We start from the raw sequence: 18,800 nt of genomic DNA, 5'->3' as shown, positions 1-18,800 counted from the left end.
GACCTCAGCCCAGATAAAACACAACGGCTTCAGGAACGGCACGATACCAAGCAAGTATCCGGGCTCTCACTATTCCCCCCATCCTGCTCCCGTCCTGCCCCATTAATCTCTCCTTCGAGCACTGTTTTGTCATTTTCAAAGAATCAAAGATTTCAACAACTCCAAATCCCAAACCACACTGCAACTTCTGCCAGCCTGTACTGTGGCCGTGAGGCACTGCCTTGAGTGCCCACCACGTCAGAATGACATTGCTTTTTCTCCCCTTATAAAGGGACAGCATTTAAGCTTATTACAGATCACTCCCCGGAATTGCTCACTGGCTTTCCTGGATCCCTTTTTATATTCCTACTTATTTTCTACTCTTGAGTAACCTAATGCCTAATGTCATCTGTACCTAATGCCTCTGCTAAGGCTCCAGACTTGGATCCCCTGACACTTCTGGGAAACAACTCGCTGATTAGAGCAAAATTCCCCTTGACTTGTACCTCCTGGATTGGGTCTGTATTGTTTCAGAACATAGTTCAGGAGAAACAGCTCATCCCTCTGGTGAGCTGCCACAACTCCATTAGGATCTTTCAAAGCACAACAGGATATGGTCCATCATCAGTATTTCTATGATGAATTTAAACTCAATGGGACAGAGAAGAGCCCAGGGGAACGAGTCACTCCTCATGTCACAAGTGGCCAGCACTGCAACGCAAGCGTAAAAAGCAGCGGCCTCAGGCTGTATCAGAGAAGGTAATACCAGAGAGGATGGACAAGCGTAGTACAAGACATCTGTGTAAGACCTTGTGGGCAAGGGCTCCTGCCTGGGCACCTCTGCTCAAGAACAAGGAGCTGAAATTGAAGTGACGAGAGAAACAAGAGCCCACTATATAGTGGGAAGCTAAAGAAAAGTTTGGCATTTTAATCTCACAAAATGGAGGTTGACGGGGATGAGTGTTGCTGTCTATAAATACAGCAGAGAAACAAACACCCAGGAGGGAACAACCCTGGCATTTCACCAAGCGATATGAACCAGCTATGAACAAGATCAAATTGGTACCAACAGTCTCATTCTGAGAAGTCCTGTCCTGAAACAGTTTCCAACTGGAGGACTGGCGAAGGAACAACTTGCTTCTTTCAGATAAAGACTCATTGCCTAATCAAAGTAGGTCACTGTGGAACGAAGCAGCCAGTAACAAATTACAGGCCACAGAAGATGCCCTCCAGCCAAAAGCTCCAATGGGACAGATGCAGGAGAACGCAAACTCTTTGGCAGAGCATACAGATCTGAAGTAGTGCTGGAATATAGTACTGCACACAACAGGAGCTGTTGCCTTCACATACATCAGCATGGCCAAAACCAATCCTTCTGGAAGGTGAGCATGCGAGCTTCAACAGGCTTCTCAGCAGGTCCCATCAAAACAAAGATGCTCTTCTAGAGCTACCCGCCCATCTGGACCCTAATGAAACATTCCTCATATCATCTGGCACACTGGGCCAGCTGGAAAGGAAGTTATCAGCGGTCATCGTGCTGCAATTTCTTGGAAGTCCCCTCTTCCTCCTCACCCCCACCTTCAAGAACGCCATTGCCCGTATCCTCTCCCATGTTAGCCCAGCTGAGTGAGCCAGAGTTCAGAAGTGTTGAACTTAAGGGGTAAACAATACCTCAAAATGTGACCCCTCCTTTCTAACTAATTTAGAAATAACTGGAGTGCTTATGTCACCACTTCGCAACTAAGTGACTACAGTTTAGCTGACCCCACCTTCTGTGTCTGGCTGCGACACTATTCCCCAGATTTCTGCACTGAACCATGCAGAGACCAGAGGGGTCCAGTGCCTCCTTAATTTGGGGCAGCCACATGTTCAAATGGAACAAGTCAATGGATAAGACTAACTTCAAGTACTAACATTCGGAAAAGGTCTGAAAATAGGATCCAAATAAAAGTCATTTTTGTCATACAAAATTTCCTCCAAGTCACTATTTCTTAAACAGGCAAAAACTCCCATCAAGCAGTACAACTAACTGACATAACAGCGCAAAAGAAAGCTAGAGTTAGAAAACTGTGGGAGCAGGTGATGAAAAGGAGCAGCTGTTATTCATTCACATTGATCAGCCTCGGTCCCTATTTTCTTTCTGTTGACCACGCCACATTATTCAGTGTAACTGGCCCACAGAGTCAGCATCAAGAAGTTTTGCCTAAATCAAATATTCAAGTAGGTCACCAGTTTCGAGCAAAAATATTTGCTTCTTTATTCAGTTGAGGAACAAAATAAAAATAGGAAAATAAATAAAAGGCACACCTACCAAACTTTCTTCTCCTAGAAGGCCTCCCCTGGGTTCCAGGCAATGGCCTCCTGACCAGTCTGGAGGTAGTTCTAACAGTCCAGACCAGACAGACAAAACTGGTCAGTCAATTTAATTATTTTTTCCGATCAACATGTTCATAACATGAATATAACTTACAGCAGACTTTGACAGAGGAAGAAAACTCACATTTCATTCCAGGGAGTTTGCTTTGCAAGGAGAACTAAGCCCATTTACCTTCAAGAGCCTTAACACCACACCTTCATTTGCCACCACTTTCTGCCTTCCTGGAAAGCTGGAGTTCTCATGCTTTAAACTACCAGGCCATATGGGCTAATCTATAGAAGCTCACCTGCCCTGCCCCTCCCAATCAAAAACTGATAACCCAAAGATTAGGGGTCCCCCCCAACACAAACACAAAACCAAGAAACATCTACTACAAAAAGAGACAACTTACAGCAGACAGAAGGGATGTAGAGAAAGAGATTTAATCCAGAGCAGATTTAAGGGGGACACCTTTCAAAGACAAGACAGCAGCTGAAGGGTCCAACAGCCACACATCATCTGACAAAGATGCCATCACCTGTAATGACTTTCAACACAAAGATTTTGAGCAGAGCCTCTTAGGGGTCTTACCGGGGGACACACAGCCTGGGCAGTAAAGACAGGAGTTGAAATCACATCTCTAAATCCCAGTATCATCCATCCTCTGCAGCCAACAGTCATGTGTCTTTCATTATCCTACCTAGCACGGACAAGCAACGCAAGACATAACTGAAGGTGAACCTGCCAGGCTCTTGCAACACCTACTTGCAAGTTTAGCGGAGAAGAACCCTTTCACACCAGCATAAAAACCCAAACCCTTGGCATCCCGTTACTGTTCAACATCCTGGACTTGCCACCCAAAATTTCCACTGAAGTTCAAAAGTGGAGCAGAGTGAAAACACCTTCACTGACCATGTTATTTCCAGCCTGGGAACAAAGAACTTGTAGGTCTCCAGTGTTCTTTTAATACAGGCTAATTTATTCTGAAAAAAATAATAATTAAGAAGTACACAAAACCAAAGTATGCAACCTGAAAAACATCCTCCTGTCTGGCAGAGCAAGTGCTTTCTAAAGACACTTACATTAGCTCATGCTGCTAAAATTGTTTTTTAAAAATAATTGGGGGAAAGCAGAGATGATCTACAAAATACACAATAATGTTAAGCTGAAAATGTTATAATGAAAAAAAATAACGTAGATCGAATGCGTTAGGTAATAATTTCTAACAATTAAGTCCATATACAAGTTGTTTGAAACTGAAGTCTTTAATATGTGAATGCTTACACATGAGTTTTTAAAAATCCAACAGGTGTTTAGTACTACTAAAAAGCCAGCACATTAAATCTTTTCAGACTGGGATTCAAAAATTCCCTGAAAGGAGAACAAAAAAGCCCTAGGCAGAAAAATCAAATTTCACCACACGCCTCCACAGAACCAGCACCAGGTAAACTGGGGATTGCAAAGTCAGCAAGAATAATGCAGTTCCCAGGCCAAAGGGGTTTGGTCTTCAAACAGGTCCAAGACCTTGGTACTGTAGTGGCCTGGAAGAGGATTGCAGATGGAACACTAGCAAGTGCCAGCAAGGGAGGCACTTGGATACCAGTGGTCTTACGAGCAATAAAGCCATTTTACTGTTACTACTTCAGGTAAGTTGTATCCTTCCTTATTTAAAGAAAACCTCAATATACTGCCATAAAAAAGGTCAATAAAAGGCTACTGCAATTCCAGTGAAGGTAGAAGATCCTAGTTTGAGAGGGTGAAAAGCCCTCTCCACACCCACATGCAAATAACAGACTGAAGTTGATAGGAACGGTCTGATTCACCTCTAGAAGACCACGGCACTTCCACAGCTGAACGAAAACAAGCTGCGAGTCGTGTCCTCAAAACGAAACCAAGCCACAAAAATCCCCAAACCACTCACTGAACCACAGCAACTCCTAATGTGTTACTGTAAGGACGTATTACTACAGAGAGAACTCATGGATAAGGTCTATTTTCCACCATCATTCCCCTGTGCCAATACTCCCCCTCCTGAAAAGGTGCACCCCTCAATCGTAGGGTAACAGGTATGCAGAGACCATGCTCCAGAAAACCTGAAGTCAGCTTAAAAACCCAATTTCTAACCGATTTATTGTTTTCTCACTGCATTATTCAACAGCAGCATCATTTTATCAGCTGTCCAAGTCCTACCCTCCAAGAAGCAATATCCAAGAGCTCTTCTGTAATAATATTTTCCATCACAACTAGAGCAGCAAAACAAAAATGGATATTGGCAGAAAACTGCTCCAGTTTTCTATACCAAAGTCCATCTTTATCATTTTTCATTTGAGATCAAATGCTATATAACCCTTTGGTACTAATAAATCAAATATGCAAATACAAGGTGGGCCTCACCCTTCATGCATTTTTGTATTGGTTAACATTTCACATGCATAAGAATTTAAACAGCGAACTTCAAGCTAGAATTGCCAAATCATATACTTCCCTTATTCCAATTAAAAAAGTGAATGTAACTATTTCCAGTGTGGTTGGGAACCTACAGATGCATGGGGAGAAGACAAGGAAATAAAAAAACCCCACCCAAACCAAAGTACCTACTGAAAATAGATTTAAAACAGCATTTCCGCATAGCAATAAAACATTCTGCTTGGGAACGTCCCTCCATTCCTATTTAACGTAACGGTGGTATGAATTACTGCCAAAGTAAACTTCAAAAATTTGTTTGCCATGGAGAAAAACCAAGCAAACTGAAGTTCTATGCACAGAATCCCGTTTCAAGAGCGTGAAGGTTTCTTTGTTCCCTTTAGCGCCAGGTCATTTCAAACTTTTATGCCTACATATTTTATTGTGCTTGCAAAACCTGTATTAAAAAAAAATGGAAAATTTCAAATTTAAAAAACTCACTCCTAAAAAAAAAAAAATATATAAAAAGCCCTGCTAAACGTCCTGTGTAAATATATCACCAAGTGCAACATTCTTTCCTATTTTATCAGTCTACTCCCAAAAGCTTGGCATCTGAAAGCAAAATATTATTTCATGTAGCAAAGAGAGAAGGTTTGAAAAACGTTTGTATAAAATCCAGGAAGAAGATATATTTACAATTTTATTAAAAGTAAAACACAAGTTACTTAATCTACACACTTAAACAGCAGTTTCTGCCCATTAACAACCGTAAATACAGATAAGACCTTTTATTCAACTATCACGCTAAATTACAAGTTTCTGTAAGCAGCCCGATAAAGCAGCCCAATTATTCCTCCCTTGCTTATCTGTTATCTAAAAACCACAAACAATATCATTTCAGACGCTAGAAAAATACTTGGAACTTTCTACACCCCAAAGGGGTGCTTTCCATTTAGGTCTTCTGCATTTCCATGGTTTTATGTCCCTATCTTCAGCACGCAGACATCTAAGCAAATAGCAATTTCTGAAAGTTATTTCAGAAAGTTTATGTTATTTGTTCAAGGTTATTTCTCGTGGTACTTGTCCTAGCAGCCTTAGGATTTAAATTCAAACTGCAAGGTCAGACTAACTGCTGCAGGATTGGGGAGAAAAAGAGGCTGACTTTAATGAAATTATTAGACAGCAAACTTGCACTAAGCATTTAACTACAACATTAAATTCAAGCATACATTCAGCGCTTCGTAACCAAATTTGGCTGGGACATGGTCCCAAACCGAAGGAAATCAACAGGAGTATTTCATCGTTACTTCTCATGGCCAACGCTCTTTTGGCACAGACAGTATTTGACTACAACATTTTCAGCTGAAACCTCGGTCTGCCCTTACTGCATCTGAGGGAACTGCACGGGAACGGCCATCCAAGGGAACTGACCCCACCACGTACGGCGTCGGCTCTGCAGCCCACAGCCTTTGCATGGAGCGAACCATGGACCGGCTGGCTGAACGTTACAGCACGTACAAAGGTCTTGTGCACGCTCGTCAAACTGTTTCACCGAAGAAAAAGAGACAAGCAAGGAAATATTCAGCACCCTGTGTGAGTTTGGGATTTTTGTTGTTGTAAATCAGATTATTTCTTAATTTTATTCCTACCTGGTCCAGGAGGGGAGGAGGCAGAAAAAAAAAAATCCTACAACACTGCTTGTTCTCCATCTCCTGCAAGCCAGCTGCAGGAGCTGATGTGCAAACGCAACCCCGTGCTGGCACCCGAAGTGACAACTGCTCTGTACAACTCCACTGCAGCTTAGAGAAGAAAAAGGACCCAGAACTTACCCAGGGGATTCATTCCTTCTCTTTTCAATCCAGCAAGGCAAGAGCTCACCGGGAACTGCGCTCCTGATGGCCACAAAACCAAGACTAGACAGAAAGGTCTTAGTAAGCACCGGCTTCCAGAAACTGCACTTCCACTCCTACCATCCACCTCCTAACCCCGCCGCTGCATTTGTGGCTGCCTTTGTTAGAATACTTCTGCAAATGAAAACAGATGAGTAACTATTGCTGCTTTAGCAAACTCCCAAGCCCATGGTCACCAATAATAGCTTTGTCCTTTTATTACTAAACAAAACCAAAAAAAAAAAGTTTAAATGCTTGTATAAAATGCACATTGCTGAATGTTTTCTTTCATTGATCTAGTGCCGTTTCCCATACGAGCTTAGGCCCAGGTCTCTCGAACAATTTATGTGGATCAACACAACGAGGAGCAATCTCAGGGTTGTTGAAGGGGTATCCCTCGCAAAAAAAAATAAAAAATAATCAGGTTTTGTGCTCCTTCACTTTAGCTATTATGAGTTCAATAAAAAAAAAAAAACTGAACAATCCCACTTTTGCACAAACTTAAACCCAGACGCAGATCTGAGCTCTCTGCTATGCGACATCCCAGAGCTTATGAATTCAGGAAGGCAAAGGTGTTTGTAGGCCCAGCTCCCAGCTCCCCACCGGCACACGGGCCTCTGAGCCAGCTCCGACCCCGCTCCAGAGGTGGACAGGTGGGACATGGACTAGAAAGGAGAGAATGGCAACACGAGAGGAAGAAAATGGAGAGGGTATGAAGCCATTGCTGTGAAATGACAGTGGGAGAACGATGACAAGAAAACCTTCCCTTGCACAAAACCTGATCTGCTTCACCAAGGGTAAGGGGGGGGAAAAAAAAGAAAAAAGAGAAAAACCATCACAAAAAATACTTCTGTTAAAAACTTTAGATTCTTCTCCCTAGAAACCAATCAGTTACAGGAACGCCTAAATGCAATAAAAATAACTGCCCTGCAAACCAGCCCTTTTTATCAGACAATCTGCCATGCTCCTCCCTAACTGTAGCTGCACTGCACACCCCATTTGGCCCCGGATCTGCTGTAGCCTCCTGCTGCTCCCACCGCCCGGGCTCGCACCCGTGGCCGAGCAGAGCCTGGGCCTCCCAGCTGCTCCGGGCTGGCGTGCGGGTTTTCACACTGACCCTGGATTTAACCATAGCACCCCAAGCCCAGAGCCCCCGTTAGCCTGCACGATGTTCCTGGGAAACGGCTCAGAGCCACCAGGCTTTGGCCACCCATGCTGGAAGGCAAGTAGACATCAAGGGAAAAAAAAAATAAAATATTGAATACTTAAAAGTCAGGCCACAGCATTTTCATATTGTTAACGTCCTGAAGCTTCCAGGGCTTTTTAACTTATTAATTTCTATTATTGGGTTTACCGTTGCTGAATAATCCTGAGCATTGCACAGCAAGTGGTGTTTTGTTTTTTGTTTTTTGTTTTTTTTTTTACAGGAAGTAACCAAGCCAGAAGCAGCGAAAGCATCCTCTTGTTCTTGTGCGAGCCTTTTTTTTTTTTTTTAGTTTATTTGAACAATGGCACCATGAAACAGTTTACAATAATGACTGTTACAAAATAGGAAGCTCAATTATTAGGCAAGCTTCATCTGCGTAACTCAATCAGCCTAGGGAGGATATGACAGGCACGACGAAGACAAAGGGCTGGACTCAGTGACCCCAGGCATCTCTTTCAGGACTCGGGTCCTGCAGCCGAGTTACTTAAGAGTTGAAGTTTGCTTTTGCTCCTTTATTAGATACAACGTTCCGATAACTGCAGCAGCAAAGCACAAGCGCTTTGCAAGAAAGCGGATCACCAAGCGTGCACCCTGAAAGCAAAGACTTTGGAGAGGCTGTAATGAAAACTCTACCTGAAAATAAGTTTCAAAATGGAAAAGCAAGTTTAATATTTCACCTTTTTAGTGTACAAGAGGTACACAGAAGAGGACAGGTACATCGTGAGTTAGTCTTTAAGCAAATAGCCAAGCACAGCTTTCACAAACCAACAAAAAATAACTGTTAAAAGTGATCTTTAAGTAGCATAACATTATTTTAGTTGCAAGGTTCAAGGGCACAGAATTTCTACATGCATGCTGAGAGCATCACTGGGACCAGCTCTGGGGTGATACACTTTCGACTAGATGATCAGTAACCAAAGGCAGCCACCTGCCATCCTGTCATTACAATAACCCTCCTGAAACTATGAAAATCAGGTCTAAGTGCTTGTCTGAGCAATGCTTCTGTAGATAACAGCAACACAAGCAACTGAGCAACAGCAATACAGGAACCTGTAAGTGAATCATTAACGAGCAATGATTTCTCCATTACTCACTGGGGATACAGAGTTACTGCGGGGAAGATTTGTTTCTAAAAAAAGGGAAGAGCCAACAACATGAGTACTAACACATTCATCAAAGCTCAACACAACGTGGAAAGGAAAGAGGAAGGTATGGCTATCGGTCAGCCTTTGTCCAAAAGGGCCGTCCATCGGGGTAGGCTTCATGGAGCAGAGCCGTGGTGCTGGGAACACCATCGCACACCATCTCCTTCCACTGGGGTGGTGTTGGGGGGCTCAGGTCAACGGGGTGTTGATGTTGCATTACACCAAGAAATTAACAACTCATTCTACAAGAGCCATACATCTGTCGGACTTGCGATACAGATCAACAGCCATCAACCTAAATGTCGACAGTTTGACCTCTAGGCAAGGGTTTCCATACCCCTTTACCCACATTCTACAGTAAATACTCCTAGTACATTTTCTCCAAGCATTTGCAGTCTATGCTACTGAAAATAAGCAACAGGAGAACCCGATATCCTCAGCCAATCTTTAGGCAAGATTAGCAAGCAATTAAACCTGTTGTATGAGGAATTTTAAGTGCTCTATGACTTGATGCCAAACAAGAGCTAGTCAAACACTGGAATTTATTTTATACAATTCTTTTCTGTACAGAAACAGAACACAAATTTAAAGAAAAGATTTTCAAAGCAAAGATTCAACCGATCAGCAAAATTGTAATTTAAATATTAACATACACTGAAAGAAATTCTGCATCAAAAAAAGGACATGCAAGGCATTGACTGCTTCCTACCAAAAACGTCAAAGTTGATGCATTCCTGGGAAACATTTCAATTTCAATCAAACTGTTGGGTTTTTTTTCATCATTTTTAGTTGTTTTGTTGGCAAAACATAATTAACTGTAAGTGTCAACTGTACCTCAGGCACTTCAGGTGCAGCATAGCCAGGGAACACCTCTAAAGCCCAGAACCAAATCTCAGCCCCAAAAGCAAACGAGTGCTTTGCCACCAATTGCCTACAACCAGATCCACCAGGACAGGTAGCAGGGAACATGGCTTTTGTCCCAAGAGTTGATCATTTAGTCCCAGCTACACTTCTTCATTAAGCTGCCAGGAAAACTAGACAGAATAACAGAGAAAGCCATGCATTTCATGAGGGCAAGAGTTACATGATGTTCAAGAGGAAAAGCTTGGTTTTAAGTACAACAGAAAATCAAGGAGATTTTGTGAACCGTCACCCACAGTACCAACTGCACAGCTTGCATGGGTTTGATAATATGGGTTGAAAATAAATTATTTTCATAAACACACCAACTGAAGCAGAAAAAAAATGGTACAATGAACAAAGCAAGTAAACAAAGTTAAATAAGGCAACTGAGGCCTGAGCTACAGTTTCAGACTGATCTGCTGTTCACATAAAGAATGCTCTAGTTAGAGATTAGGGGTGAGAAATAAGAACTCATTAGCTCTTCTTCAGGGTTCATGATTCAAATCTGACAAAACACACACTTCAGTGTTTCCAAGCTTAAAAGAAAATTCCAGCAGGGTCACGGAAGATGCTATTTATAGCTGGCTTAATCTCTGTGCACTCAAACACGCTTTTGTACATACACATATTTTGTTAGCACTTAAAGAAAAAAAAAAAATCTGTTACTGAAAACTTAATCATCCACAAGTTCTGAAAACGCAAATGAGTTTTTCCTCTTAATACTAGCTGCTCCTGACTCAACTGCACCAAAAAACAGCCTATAGTTTTTCCAGCCAAAACTGTTACCGGGAAAAAAAAAAAAACAGAAACAAAAAAACAGGTCTTGGAAAATATTCAGTGACAAAACTGAGAAAAAAGAATGTGGAAAGTTACCAGCAATTAATTTCTTCAATAGGAAACAAACTCTTCCCACCCTTGATATACCTATCAGCACAGCTGAGACTGTTCTGAAACCTGGAACATCCAGGCAGTGAAACACACTGGGAAGTGCCCGGCACTGGCAGCTGGAAGGAAAACCAGCAGCCCCGCAGCCCTGGTCTTTAAGATCAGTCTGCAAACATAAGCATTGCCAAGCCCTCTGACAGAAAGAAAATACACTAGAGATCAGCGGTCCTCCACACTGCCTTGGTTCTTGACTGGCTGCTCACTGCAAAGATCATTTAGGTCTGGGGCTGTTAGTAAGAGGGCAAACGGGTCAGACACGTGTGTAAGCTACACCAGGACAGGGGAGAGGCAATGGGATGGCTCCCATGCCAGGGAAATGGTGCCTCACCAAACTGACTGCCTTCTACGGCGAGATGTGCTGGCTCAGCGGACAAAACCGGAGAGCAGCGATCGCTGTCTACCTGAAAAGGGGCGAGGAAATCTGGACAGACTGCCCGGCTCTACAGGCACCAGTCAGCAGGTCAACCCACACGTGGAGGGTTGTTAACAGCGGCAATCCTCAGGTGGTTAATACTGGTATCATCATTGTTCAACATTTTCATTAGTGATCCTTGGGAGATAAGCAAAGCTTGACTAGACAAGGCTGCTTAAGAGCCTTATCCAACTTCAAACTTGGACACTGAGCCATGGGATTGGACCAGATGACCTTCAGGGATACATTCCAACTCAAATTATTTTTGGTCCAGAAACACTGAAGTTTAGTCTTTGTCTTTTAAATTACTGATCATATACTTAAAAGCATGGAAAAATACAAGTTAGAAAGGTTTCTGCCATGGCAGGTGGTATCAAGAATGATGTGGCCCAGGCACTGCATCACCCCTTGGAAAGATAAACAAGAATATCTATAGTTAGAACAAGACCCTTGCAACTATTCAGTAACTGCTCAGTGTGTGTCACAGAAGTCATTTACTCACAGGGCTTTTGTTATTATATTGTTTATTAATCCATAACAGTAAGTTTGTTGAACTACTGCAGTTCTCAGACATCTGGAGGTCGAATGTTCCTACCAGCCGAACTCTTTTAACAGAATTAAATAGAGATTTCATGTAAGCTTTTAATAATGTTGACAACTACTAAAATTCAGTTAGCTGAGCCAACAAGAAACCACTGAACCCTTACATATGTTCTCCTCTCCCCATCAAGCACGCCCAGTGCAGAACGCCATGTGGAGACACCAAATTTCCCTAACTGCCTTCTTAAAATACCAACGGATCAAACCTGACTGTAAGGGAACGGTGAGCAGCTCAACCCCACTCCTTCCCCCCAAACGCCGCTCTGGTGAGTCAGTCCTCAGCATTTTCCCTGCTCCAATCCAACACACGCACACACACACACACACACACAGGTTGGTTAGCATACTGCTATTCTGCAACACTGCCAGCACCCAAGATCAGTTTTATTACCTTTAAGCAAGTTTAGGAAAAGATTACAGGCTGGAGGAGAATGGTAGAGCATCTTCTTTACCAAACGCTACTGTCAGTGACAACTCCACATTATTGACACGCTGTATTTAAGGCTTTGAGTTAGTAGCTATTCAGCACTGAAACCAGAAGTACTTTACCAATGTACATGCATTGGAAAACATGAAGCAGAAACAGTCAGAATCTCTCCTTGTCAGTTTTCTGCAAGTGATAGAAATCTTCTAGCAGTCATAATTCATAACCAGCCGTCATTTCTCTTAAGGTGCGCCTCAAGGAAACTTGATGTACATCCAAACTTCTGCAAGCTTGCTGCTTTCTGTTGGATGCACCTTTCATCTTCCCTAAGAGCGCAAATCATGTTCTGGAAAGGCTACAGCATGCCAGGGATACTGAAAATAGAAAGGCCTGTAGCTGGAGATACTGCAAATATAAACACAGCTATTGGTAGAGCGGTGGGAGCAATGGCAGTGACACGGATCCAGAGCAGCCCAGTGGTCAAACTCTGCTGGCAAGCTGCCAACAGCTCCCTAAAACACGAGCAGAAGAAAGGGAAGGGCCGTTTAACAGTCTGAATGGGCATAACGCAAACGAAATGAGTTGTGGCAAATTCCCAGCACAGTTCTAACCCTCGGGCTTCAGCGTTACTAAATTTAGGAGTTTCGGTGCAGGAAGGGAGGTAAGAGAGCTCCAAAAGTGCTTCAGTAAGGTAACGGTTACAGAGGGAGCTGATTGCAAATCTGTGTGATTTTGACCTTGCTGTACAAAAAAAAAAAAAAAAGCATTTGGAGTTGGCAGCCGGGACATGGTGTCTAACTGCCACTTTTGCATGAGCAGGGAAAAGCACAACTGTGGCTTCTGTAACAGCAGACTTTAGAGAAGGATACAAACACCAAACCAAGAACTTCAGAAAAAAAAGCTGGATGAAAAATGCTTAGCCACCAAGCTAGCAAAGCCTATGAACCTTAAAGTCTGCTTAAAAGTATTAGATGTCAAAGTTATCAAAGCACATCACCAGTCAGAACTATGTCCAAGTCTAACATAATAATGTCACGTTTATTTTTGTCCGTGACTCCAGACTAGGTGCTCCAGCTATATTTGTGCTCCTTGTAGCATTTTAAAGGAAACACACGCACTGACTGAGCAGAGTAGTAGAGGGTGTATTAGATGGATTATTTCAGAGAGTAGCCTTGGTGCATCACCAAGGTAATAAGCCATCTCAGGTCAACAGAAAAAACAAAGCATATATCAAGAAATACTTTTCCAAACATTTTTAAATAATTGTTTCTACTGTGCTAAGAACAAGCAATATTCCATAGATTTTAGAATAATTTAGTGAGCCCTGTTCAGTAAATGAAAAGGAAAAAATTATTCCAAAACCTTCATCTATTAGGTGACTAAGCCTTTAGACATGAGATGACCCCGACAGTGGTCAGAGCGTACAGCCCATCTGGCAGTGTCATTCAAGCCATCGGGCGCTGCAGCACATACGTCCTGACAGCAAGTCTGCCCAAAGCTGCTGGAGAAAACACTCATGAACTCTCCGGTTCCTGCTGAGCACATCGCACAGAGCACTGGTGGGGAGAGCGCAGACACCAGTGTCCCAGCACTCGCCTCTTTTTTCACTTGCATTGCTGTTGACTAGAATGCAAGTATTAATTACTATGTAAAAAACAGAGACAAGACAGCAAGGCTTAGGAGAGAGATAACAAATACTGCCTAAACATTGGAAAATAAAAAATGGATTACTTCACTTCAGCTGCTTTATCTCTGCTGAGGGTGCACTGTCACACAAAATACCTAACTTCCAGCATCCTTCTTGCAACTAACACACACTTCAAAACAAAAGGACGATCACCATGTTCAAATTTAAGGTAGAAACAAAAGCTGAACTTCTTGCTGAAGACACAAGAGATTGCTCCCAAAGGATGGCTATTCCCATAACACCTTCCAACAGCAGCAGTCTAGCTTCAGGGACAATTAAAATATGGGTCTTGCACTTGGATATGGGTTCATCCACTTTAGGGTAATGCCACCTCAGGCAAACAAAGTCAGATCTGGAGGAAATCTGCTCATTATTTTATGACAAATAAAAGCATCATGTTACTGAAGCTCATTTAAAGTCATTTCAAATAGATCAAAACTAGTAAAGAAATAAATCCCATGCAAATATTTGTTTTATTTCTTAGCCCTACTAGGAAAAAATAAGCCCATCACAAGGCCACAAGGCCAAAATTACCAAAGTCAAAGTATTCTGCAAAGAAGCCTAACTAAGAGCTTGGGACATATCACACCCCAAAAAAACAGCTTCGCATTTGATGAAATAAGAGTATATCTGGGAGATCTGAGAGAAGAGGTCTGGTCCTGACACGGGCTGCACGAGAGGTCCCACTTGCACTTGTTTTCAAAGATGCCAGAGATGCAGAAACTGTCCCTTTCTAGTTTCTGTGTCCACTCCATCCTCAAATGTAAGGCTGAGCATTGTCTGTAGGAGATAGTTTCTTTCAGCTTCTCATGAGACAGCCCATGCAGGAGGTGAGGCCACAATCCAGCCCTTCCAGGTCCAGTACCCTCTAATGCTCAACCTAGACACCATGAACACTCTGTGCTTCTACAGGCCTTCAGGCATCCACATAGAAAAGCCACTGCTTAAAAGGTCTTGGGCCAGAACTCAACAGAGACTCAAAGCAGATGTCCTGGACCACCCTTAGTCAATCTTAACAGTGTTCAGTACAGCTCCTTCGCCTTCCCTAAACATAAAAGAAACCAGGACAGATGACTGTGGGATGCATCCACAAAGCACTTGCTAAGAGCAGCTGATGAACAAATCCATTCGCCTGAAATATCAGAAGTTATATTCTTGTAATAACAAAAAAGTGATGTCCTTGCAGCCATGATGATCACAGGATACGAGTAATTCAAGAGTTTAAGGAGACTACTTCACTAGATCAACAGAAACACTCGGGAGAAAAAACGTAAGCTTTTAGTAGACAAATTCTTCGTTAGGTTTCCAGGTGCTCACACCACCACCAAGCTCCGAAATACACTTTTTTTGGTTTGGTATTCTCACACAAGACAGAAGCAGGGCAAGAAGAAAAGAAGGATACTGGACAAAGCCATTTCTCTCCTGTAAGGTCAGCACAGTTATATTCCAGGCCTGCCAGTTCTGGCATAACTACTTTCTCATAGGATTAAAGAAAACTACCAAACTATAAGAAAATTCTTGCTTAATGGTTGACCAAATCTAAAATACCATTAAGTGCACTGCTGTTCCAACAGCATGTCAACAGATGGATCAGCACTAACATGGCAGAGATTTTTCACATGCCATTGGTTGCATAAGCCAAGAAAAATGTTGCTATTATGGAACAACTGAGATTTCTTATGAACTAATAACTTAACCATAAAAACATTCATTGATTCCTTTTCACGACATTTTGCAGAAGCACAGTTCTTAGATGCAAGGCAACTCTGCCTAAATTTGGTTAGTTTTGGGGAGGAGGGGGATGGGGAGACAGGAAATAATTAATCATTTATGAATAGAAAAGAAAAATCCTAATGCAATCAAGCCATCACTCCCAATTCAGTTGGCAAGTTTTCCTTTAGTGTATGATGGGAACATGCTAAATCAAGTCACCACATCTGAATTCCTCCCACACCATGACAGGGCATAGCGAGGCTTTAACATCACCAATGACATGCAGTACAGCTTTCATGCTCAATTCTAATTATCCCACTACTAGCCACAGTAGCAGCCCGAGTAAACAGGTAGAAATAAATCACAGTGATATGTAAGCTACAAAGCGCACATTATGGCTGGTTTGGAGCATGGACATAAGGATTAATGGATAGTCAAACAGAGGATAAAAAGCAAAAAAAGAGGCAGAGAGGTCAGAACCACTCCTCACCCTCTCCTGAAGCCAAAGCAAACTCATGTCCTGCCGTAAGTGCATGCTGTCCCGTCCTAGACTGGTCTCAGAAATGGCCAGTTTGCAAAATCCTTATGGGACAAAGAAGTCCTCAATACAGAAGGTATCAATACAGAAGGTGGGCTCTCTTTTTGCTGCATCTGTAACCAATACTATCATTTGTTGTTTCTGTATTACTCACTTTCCTACCCCTTCTTACCCTACCCTACCCAAGTTAAGTAAGTGAACAAAACTTGAGTTCTAGGGATCATCCTTGGATTTGTGCCATACAAAACCCTACAAAGTACAGAGGTATAGCTGCGATTCCTCTGTATTGTGAAAATACAAAGAACCAACGTCTGGCTATTAGGCATGAAGCTACAGAAATTTCATTTAGTCTTCAATGGTACACAGAGAGGACAGAGGATAGAACAAACTGGAAGACTTTACATCAAAAGAAAGGACGTAGCACAAGAGGTCTTCTCCTTTAGGAGAAAGGGGCACGGGAAAATGCAAGAAAAAACAGAGACGCAGAGAAGCAGCTGCTGGGACAACAGTCAGTGTGCAAGGAACAGCCCCGAGGGATATGGCACAAGTGGAGACCACAGCATGAAGGTAGAAGATAGATATACAGGCCAGGTAAAGTAAGTGACAAGGAAAGACAAGGCCAGGAAAAGTATGGAAGGTAAGACTGAGTATCAACCTAGTAAGGATGGAGGAACGCTTATCTGGGTGTATGTAGAGAAAGGTGGGGCAAGAGATGCATATTTATGGACCCAAGAAGAACAGCATCAGCTCTCAAAAAAGAGAATTTTAAAAAAAAAAGATTATTGAAGAATTGAGAAAATAAGAACAAGAAACCCCAGAGGCTTTTGGTTTTGTTCTGCATAAGAAAAGGTCAAAGCTACAAGCATTGTGTAACAAGAACTAGATGACAGCTTCAAGAAGCGAGCTGGTCAGGGTTCACCCTCAGTGCATGGGACCACGCAGGAGAGCACTTCCCGGACCCGGCCATGAGCAGACAGTACAGGAACTTCCTTTCCTAGTAACCTGAAGGATGAGAAGTAGCCTGTTGTACGTGTTACTATTGTCTGCCACGTCTCTCCAACCCTACAGAGCACAGAGGGAAGGGTTGTTTATGTTCTGCAATATTTTGTAATAAACTTATTTTCAGAAGCTCACAGGAGAGCTTTGCCTGGTGACACTAACATCAGATGAAATAACTACAGGACTCGGCAAGGACAAGGGCTCTGGTTCCTAACTGCTGCTCATCTACATCACCTGAGGGGAAGTTGCTCCCTTTTCTGTTTCTATTTCCACACCGGCAAGGCAGGAATGATGATAAAGGCCTCTTCTAGAAGGCACTTTCTGAATTAGAAAACACAGCCACTGCTGTCCAGGCTCAAACAATGGCCCCTGTTCTAAAGAAAATGAAGAGAAGCCGAATACTCAGATGTATAACCCAAGCAGAGCTGCACTGAGGGTGTGAAGTCTGGGAGAAGGTACACAGCAGGCTTAGAGATCTCCAGCAGCACCAGCTTTAAGGTGATGGGGGGAAGCACACACACCCCCCAACCCCTCTGCCTCCCCCTCCCAGCACCACCCAAACAACACTCCATATACTTAACGGTTCACTGGCTGTGCTTAAGTTCCAAACAACAAAGAAAAATCATTATGAGAAGTATCTGGGATGCTGGAAGATCTGCTTTCTTATTCACAGCGTGTTGTATTTGCCTCTGCAGTTTTTCCTTACGTCTCTGCCCAGATGCGAACCGAAACTAGTTTAGTAACAGCACAGTTCACCCTTGATGATGCAGAGTTTCTAATGAGGGACTTCCCAAGAAAATAATACTCAGACTTTGAGTAATAATTATTCATGCATGTTATAAATAAACACAGCTCCTAATACTTTTAATTAGACAGTTGCCACCGAGAAGTTATGTTCTCCTTAAATATTTACATGGTAAAAAGACACCATACAACATTTCTCCCAGTGATGGAGGAGTTGAAGAGTGGCCTAAGTCAAAACGGACTTACTGGAGACCTCTCATTACAGTTTGCTTCTTTCAGACTAGGTAAAAAAATGATGAGGATGAAAAGCATTCATTTACTCTGCTATACACATTTGAACAAAATTGTTTAAGTGGATAAAGGTTTTGCCCATCTGCATTAAAAGTTGTAATTACATTTGAAAGTATTAAACAAACCAGCTCTGAATGACTTGCTTCTGCAATTCCGACAGTAACCCTACCCAGAGACTCCTACTTTGCTACATTCCCTTGAGCATATTGGGCATTTTACCCACTGTGGGTGAGATTGCTCTGTCCTCCTACCTGAAAACAGCTTATTTATCAAAGTTACAAAACTGAAGCTTTTTATACATCTCCTCCTCCCCTTCATATATTAGCACATCACAGGTTTTGGGCACGTTCACTCACATACACCAAGTCTCTACCTGCCACATACAAGCTACTTAATTATTTGTTTGCACTGCCACAGCACACAGGAGTGGTCAACATCAATCAGCATCTTGTACAAACAGCACTACACAAATAGCAAACATGACCACTCATGTCCCAGAGAACTTATTATAGAAGATGAACAACCTAAGTAACATGGGGGGAGAGAAAAGTGTGCCAGGGGACAG

General features: G+C 42.6%; 1 protein-coding gene across 5 annotated transcripts in view; it reads right to left on the bottom strand.

Moving 5' to 3' along the window:
* MITF (melanocyte inducing transcription factor) overlaps positions 1-18,800 on the bottom strand; it is a 109,865-nt gene that overhangs the window by 62,626 nt on the left and 28,439 nt on the right. The window contains exon 1 of one of the 5 annotated variants that reach the window (XM_068408702.1): positions 12,231-12,291. The exons of the other annotated variants lie outside the window; for them this stretch is intronic. The gene's annotated coding sequence lies outside the window, so the exon portion shown is untranslated. Of the gene's footprint in view, positions 1-12,230; positions 12,292-18,800 lie in introns of those variants that run through there. 5 annotated transcript variants of the gene reach the window in all.

Source organism: Nyctibius grandis, chromosome 10 (genome assembly GCF_013368605.1).
Source record: "Nyctibius grandis isolate bNycGra1 chromosome 10, bNycGra1.pri, whole genome shotgun sequence".
Classification (NCBI taxonomy): Eukaryota; Metazoa; Chordata; class Aves; order Nyctibiiformes; family Nyctibiidae; genus Nyctibius; species Nyctibius grandis.
The sequence above is the reverse complement of the archived record's forward strand: the minus strand, read 5'-3'. Positions and strand labels throughout refer to the sequence as shown.